The sequence below is a fragment of the Microtus ochrogaster genome, linkage group LG1 (assembly GCF_000317375.1).
Source record: "Microtus ochrogaster isolate Prairie Vole_2 linkage group LG1, MicOch1.0, whole genome shotgun sequence".
NCBI lineage: Eukaryota > Metazoa > Chordata > Mammalia > Rodentia > Cricetidae > Microtus > Microtus ochrogaster.
Window position 1 is genome coordinate 53765199 of NC_022027.1, and position 6792 is coordinate 53771990.

Genomic DNA, 6792 nt, shown 5'->3' on the forward strand with positions numbered 1-6792 from the left:
TCCTTGTCGCCCACCCCCTCATCTCTTCTACCCAGCATGCTTTGCTTGGGTCTCCTTTTTCGGTACTAAGGGGCAGGTGTTTCTTGTGTAGTGTGTATTTTCTACCTTCATGATGTGTGTTTGCACTAGCCAACTTTTTGATGTAGTTTTAAAGACTAATTCAGTAGACATCGAGAAAGAATTTTTGATAATATGAATAAGTTATTTAAATTAGCTATTAAAAACACACTAGAAAGAAGGAAGGAAAGAAAGAAAGAAAGAAAGAAAGAAAGAGAAAGAAGAAAAGAAGGAAGGAACTGACTCAAACTACTCAATAAATATTTCTTGAGTGAGAGGGGTTGGAGCCTGGAAACTCAGGACGTCTCTGTTCTTCCCCTTGAGAATCCTTTGTGGATTCAGTGTCAGGTGACTCAGCTGTGAAATACACATTCTCTTCCCTCCTACAGGGACAGCATGGGACCTTCAAAGGCCTCAGTGGAAAGTGCCCTCATTTGTCTCTGGTTTGATCATAACTTTGGCTACACAGAAGTCTTGAATCTTTGCATAAATGTCTTGTCATTTACAGATTGGTTTTGACGGCACTTCCAAAGGTCTTTCCTGCTCCACGTCTGTGGAAAGTAATGTATTCTGTATTCTTAGCTGACATTTAAGTGCTTTCTGTCTTTTTCATTTAAATGAGAATTTGTAAGCTGGTGGTCTGTGGGATGAATCTGGTCAACACGTGGGCTTTCGTTAGTGTAGGGCCCAGCTATGAGGACTCAATAGAAACCACCCAGGCACCACCCAGGAACAGACTATCCAAGGGGAAATACCTAACATTCCAGCCATTATAGACACGATCACCTGATGTCCCTTTGCCTAGCACATACCCATTCCCTGTCACCAAGACACCCCTAGACAAATATCAGCCAATCAGGGGTCCTGAATCTTCGAAGTCCCCTCACCCCAACCTCTGCTGTGGTAAAAGCCCTATCCCAACTGGGCTCAGTGCTCTCCGACCTCACTGCTATGTTGGATGGATTGAGGGTCAAAGGTCGAACTTGAATAAAGGCTCTTTGTTTTTGCATACAAGTGCAGACCCCATGGTGGTTTTGGGGGGATCCTGTGGTCTCAGTATAACAGTTGTCCCTTCTTAGCATTCTGAGAGAAAAACTATCTGCAGATACTTTTATCTAACAGTCTAGGTCCCCATTTTTTCTTGATTTTTAAGTTTTAGGAACCCTGGACTCATATACTACATAGCCACACTAACATAGGACGAATATATGTGGTTCAGCATACACATTCTCTCTCCAAAAGATTTATTACTTTGTGTGTGTGTGTGTGTGTGTGTGTGTGTGTGTGTGTAATCATGTATGTGTGTTGTCAGAAGTATTGGATCCCCTGGAGCTATAGTTACAGGCGGTTGTGAACTGCTCAATGTGTGTGTGTTCTGGGAACAGAACTCACTTCTTCTGCAAGGGCAGCTTGTGCCCTTAACCACTAAGCAATTTCTTCAATCCCAACCTGTTTGCAAGAGTCTCATGTAGCCCAGCCTGGCCCTCTGGACCTTCCTGCCTTCACCTCCTGGTAATATATGGGCTTATACCTCCTTGTGAGTTTGATCTATCACAGCTCTATAAGATAAGATGTCACTTCTCTCGTCTGCGCCTTCAAGTGACTTCCATCATTTCTTTCCTAGAATGTCAAGATGATGATCCTTTTAGTCTACAGGTCAACAACAGTTCTCCCTGCCAATCTACTTTGTCTCTTGGCTCAAGGGAAAGCCTTTAAGCTTTCTAGTTTGTGTAATTGATGCCCAGCTACATCCATCTGGTCAACCTGGGTACCCTAACATGCAACCCATTCAGTATTGTTGACATTTTACTGTTTTGATCCATCTGTAAGTACAACCTAAGTAAATGTTCTTGTTATTATTTTTATTGAGTTTTTGTTTTTGCTTTTTTAAAAAAATTTTCAAGACAGAGTTTCTCTGTGTGTAGCCCTGACTGTCCTAAAACTGACTCTGTAGACCAGGCTGGTCTCAAATTCATAGAGATCCACCTTCCTCTGCCTCCCAAGTACCAGGATTAAGGGCATGAGCCTCCACTGCCCAACTATACTGGATATTTTGTTTTGTTTTAAGACAGGGTTTCTCTGTTGCCCTGACTGTCCAAGATCTTGATTTGTAGACAAGACTGGCCTTGAACTCAGAGTTCTTGCTTCTGCCTCCTCACTACCAGGACTAAAGGCATGTGATACCACACCTGACTAAGTACACATTATAAATGTTTATATCAACAAGAAAATTATCCGGGAGTGGTGGTGCACACCTTTAACCTCAGTACTGTGGAGGCAGAAGCAGGCTGATCTCTGTGAGTCCCAGATGAGCCTGGTCTGTAAAGTGTGTTCCAGGCTTGCCAATAATACTACAGAAGGAGACACTGTCTCAAAAAAACAAAAAGAAAAGAAAATTTAAGGTGCATGCTTATAATTCCAGTACTTCATAGGCAAAGACTAGAAGATGCAGACTTAGAGACCAGCTTTAGTCACACAGTAGGTTTGAGGCTGCCCTGGTCTACATGAGATGCCATGTTTCAAACAAAACAAACGAAGAAACAAACAGAAATTAAAATGGGACCGAGGAGATGGCTCAGAAACTTGTTCTGTTGCTCTTACAGAGGACCCAAGTTTGGATCCCCGTGCTTACGGGTGACTTAAAACTGATGCTAAGTCCTGCTGCAGGGATCCGATGTCACTTCTGGCATTTTCACACAGACATGTGTATACATAATTTCAAATAATCAGGCACAGGTGCACACATCTTTAATGCTAACACCTGGCAGGCAGAGGCAGGAGGATCTCTGTGAGTTCGAGGTCAGCCTGGTCTACAGAGTGAGTTCCAGGACAGCCAGGGCTAATACAGAGAAACCTTGTCTCAAACAAACAAACAAACAAACAAACAAACAAATAAATGTTTTTCTTGTTTTGAAGGAGGGTCTCTCTCTAAGGTTAAAAGCATACACCAGCACTGTGCTTGGCTGATAAGTTTGTTCTTTTTTTTAAAAGAAGATTAAAAATGACTGTGTGGAAGTGACGCACACCTTTAATCTCAGCACTCGGAAGGCAGAGGCAGGCAGATCTCTGAGTTCTAGACAAGCTTGGGCTATAAAGTGGTTCCTGGGTAGCGAGGGCTACACATAGAAATTCTGCCTTGAAAAAAACAAAAAAAAAATTTTCTTTAGGCAGAGCTATATTTTAAACACCCTTTCCTTTAAGTTTTTCTTTGTACTTGGGCAGGTGCACTGCACAGATCTGTGTAGAGTGAGGGCAGATCAAATTAATTAAGGCCAATTGGTATAATATAAAAGCAACTTTAATATAAATGGAGCACTCATGCAACCGAAGTTCCAGCGATGCCCAGAAACAGGAGCCAGGAAGAAGGGGTCACCAGCGTTTGTGCACCCCAATTTGTAGACATTTGCCCGAGGCCGTCCCGCCCCCAAAGGGCGGGCTCTCTCTACAGTAGAGGAGCCTTTGCAGTGCTCAGGAGTTGATTCCCTCTTTCCACTGTGTGGGTTCCGGAGATGGAACTTGCTTGTCAGGCTTCATGACTTTCCTTACCCACTGAGCCACCTCGCAGGGCCTGCAAGCACCACTGAGGCTAAGTTTAGAGGAAAAGACTCATATCGATGAGGACAAACGGTCCTGTGAGCAGCTAGTTTAAATTCAAGCCACATTCTCAATCCCCTTACCTTTGAATTGCTTTGACTGGAGTTTCTGATTGGTTTTTTTTCCCCTTTCCTGAAGCAGAACGTTTTTTTGCTTTTGGCTTTATTTCACTCATGAGTTCAATTTTTTTTTTTTTACCTGTTTTAAATCAATCGCCACGACTTCTCATTTTCTTCTTTGAATCTTAAAGGTAAATTTAAGTTTTTCATACCGTGCACTAAATTCTCTTCTGGGATTGGGCTCAGGTATGGCAGTGGAACCAGAATAAGCTGAGTGATAGTCAGGATATGTTTGTTTCATAGCTGAGGAAAATAGATTTTTATTTCACAGTCTCCTACTCGATTTTTGGGTATGATTTAATTGTCTCCATGAAGGGGTACTTGCCAGAGAATCGGATGAGTTTGTCAGTGTTCGTGAAACCCTGGGGGATTGCATTCTATGATCCCTGCTCTGGCCAGTGCCTCTCTCTCCTGCAGAAAGCCTCCAGCACAAGTGACTCTCCTAATTGAGAAGAGTGCCCAATTACTGAGGACATTACAAGGTGTTAAAGCAGATTAGCGCCTATTATTCAGACAGATTTTCCCAGGCTGAGTAAACCAGGGACTAAGTCCTACATGCTTTCTGAAGAGATTAATGGTCCTTGACCGTGTTTTTGTGTTTTTTCCCTCTGAAATGGCGATTGGCTTGGGCACTGTAAAGAGTCCACACCTGGAAACATGAACCGGGAGTGTGAAGAAGGTCCCTGAGGTTTTCGAGCTTCAACCTAACTTACAAGCTTCATGCTGCTGCTTGCTGCTGCTGGCACAAGACATGGCCTTCCGGTGTTAAAGAAACACGGTGCTAATTGGCAGGTTCATGTCATCGTCCCCTGCAGCTTTAAATGAGTCAGTCCAGATTGATGGTCTTAGGAAAGTTTAGTTTGGGGTCTGCCCCAGATGAGGGAGAGTCATTTTTATAATTACTTTCTGAAGGGTCGGTTAATTTGGTGGTGGGAGATTAAACTGTAGAAGTAGAAGCAATGACGGATTGCCCGGTAAGGTTATGTATCCTCAGCTCAGTCACGAGGGTCACATCCTGCTCACAGTCAGGGGTCCGAGGCCAGCTGCTGTGGGGGCCTTTTCTGTGATGTGGATAGAAAGGCGGATTGATTGATTGGATTTAGAGCCGTGTTAGAGCCGGCTCAGGGCATCATGCATATAAAGCGCTTATCCATGTGCCTGGACCATCTTACACCCACAGTGGGACACCAGTTGTTCACTCCGCCAAGTGTTGTGGAGTCTTGCATGGACCTTCATTCTCCTTTAACAGGCAGGGTTTGATTAGCGCCCAGAGCCTAGAAAAGAAAAGGAACTTCTCCAGGAACAGCTCAGTGGGACGGACATTGAGAGACTTTGACATGGAGACACAGGTCGCAGACCAGTTACTGCCACTGCCACTTGCTCGGTACCTCTGTAAATTATTCTTCCCAAGCACACAAGCAAGGCACACAACAGGTGGTAGCCAATGTATGTGTTCACTGTGATCTATTTCATCTTTAAGAATGGCTGTGTGTGTGTGTGTGTGTGTGTGTGTGTGTGTGTGTGTGTGGGCAGGGGGAGTCCAGCGGTGGCGGCACATACTTTATATTCCAGCTCTGGGAGGCAGAGGTAGGCCTCTGTGAGTGTGAAACTAGCCTAGTCAACAAAGCAAGTTCCAGGACAGCCAGGGCTACACAGAGAAATTCTGTCTTGAAAAAAAAAAAACAAAACACAAACAAATAAAAAGTGCCTGTGGGGTTGCCCCAAATCACACAAAGAACTAATCATAAAAAATATTGTGTCATAAAATATTTCCTCTTCTGTAACAATCAATTCAGGCATAATTTGTTCACCTTTAAAAAACAGAGGCTAACACTTTAGCCCACCTTTATTCTTTAATAATTTGTTTAATTTTATGTGTATGGATATTTTGCCTGCTTGTATGTATATGTACTATTTGCATGCCTGGTACCCATGGAGACCAGAAGAGGGCATTGGACACCACGCTGGGGCTGGGAACTGAACCTGGGTTCTTGCCAGAGTAAATAGGGCTCTCAAGTGCTGAGGCATCTCCCCAACTCCGAGACAGTCTGCTTTTACAGCATCCTTCATCACTAATAGGTGAAGTTATTGTTTTGTAGCTAACCCGGGTACCTCCAGCCTCACCTATGTAACGATATTCATCTGCTCTGCGCGGTTTATACGTTTGTACATGTGTATTGTGGCATGTATTTATTTCATTCCTTTTTATTGCACTATGCCGCTGTCTAGGTAGTTGTCTTTTTCTTGCTGTTCACTATTTAGGCTGCACTGTCTTCTACTCTGAATAACGCACATGTGTTCCGTGTGGGTGGAGGGCGGGCGTTCAGGCGAGGGATTGTGTGCTTGTGAGGCTGCCGCGGTCCAGAGGCACCTACAGATTATTCTAAGCACTCAGTCTTAGAGCCAGGAGGTGGTTTCAGGGTCATTTGCATGTGGCTTGCCTCTCTGCCTTCAGCCCCAGCTGTACAAACGCTGACAAGTGGAAGCCGATGACTTAATCTATCCCTTGCTGTCTGTGTAATGCACCCTGTCCAGGCCTCCCTATCTGCTTAGGTGTGAATGTTTTTGGACTCCTGCTGGATGCGAAGGCAGGAAGAATTCTTTTCTTTCTGAACAGCATCAGCTGTGCTGAGTCCTAGCCTGTTAAACTGGTTGGGAGCTTCCTTCAGAATTCAGAGACCAGAGTTAGAATTGCAATCCCGCTTCCCCTTGATTTTCACAAGTTTGGGGGATGTAATTTCAAATCTCAACTTTTGTTTTCTGTCCTTGCAGTCCTGGAAACAGTAAAGGCCACGGGATGCTGGGCCACTAGTGTCGTAGGCTCCAAAACATTTTGAGCTGCAGTAAAAACATTGCCCCAAGGCCCTGTGTACTTTCATTTCCACTTTGACCAAATGGCCCTAACTCCTTCTCCTCAAGAAGCCTTTCCAGCCAGCAGTGGAGAAGGATACTGCTCTTTTCTATCTTAAAAAAGATTTAAGACAAGCCGGGCGGTGGTGGCGCACGCCTTTAATCCCAGCAC

The 6792-nt window shown here is 44.3% G+C and overlaps 1 protein-coding gene across 1 annotated transcript in view; it reads left to right on the plus strand.

The window, feature by feature from the left end:
• Positions 1 to 6792, plus strand: part of Aff1 (AF4/FMR2 family member 1) — a 165164-nt gene that overhangs the window by 20975 nt on the left and 137397 nt on the right. The window lies entirely within an intron of this gene.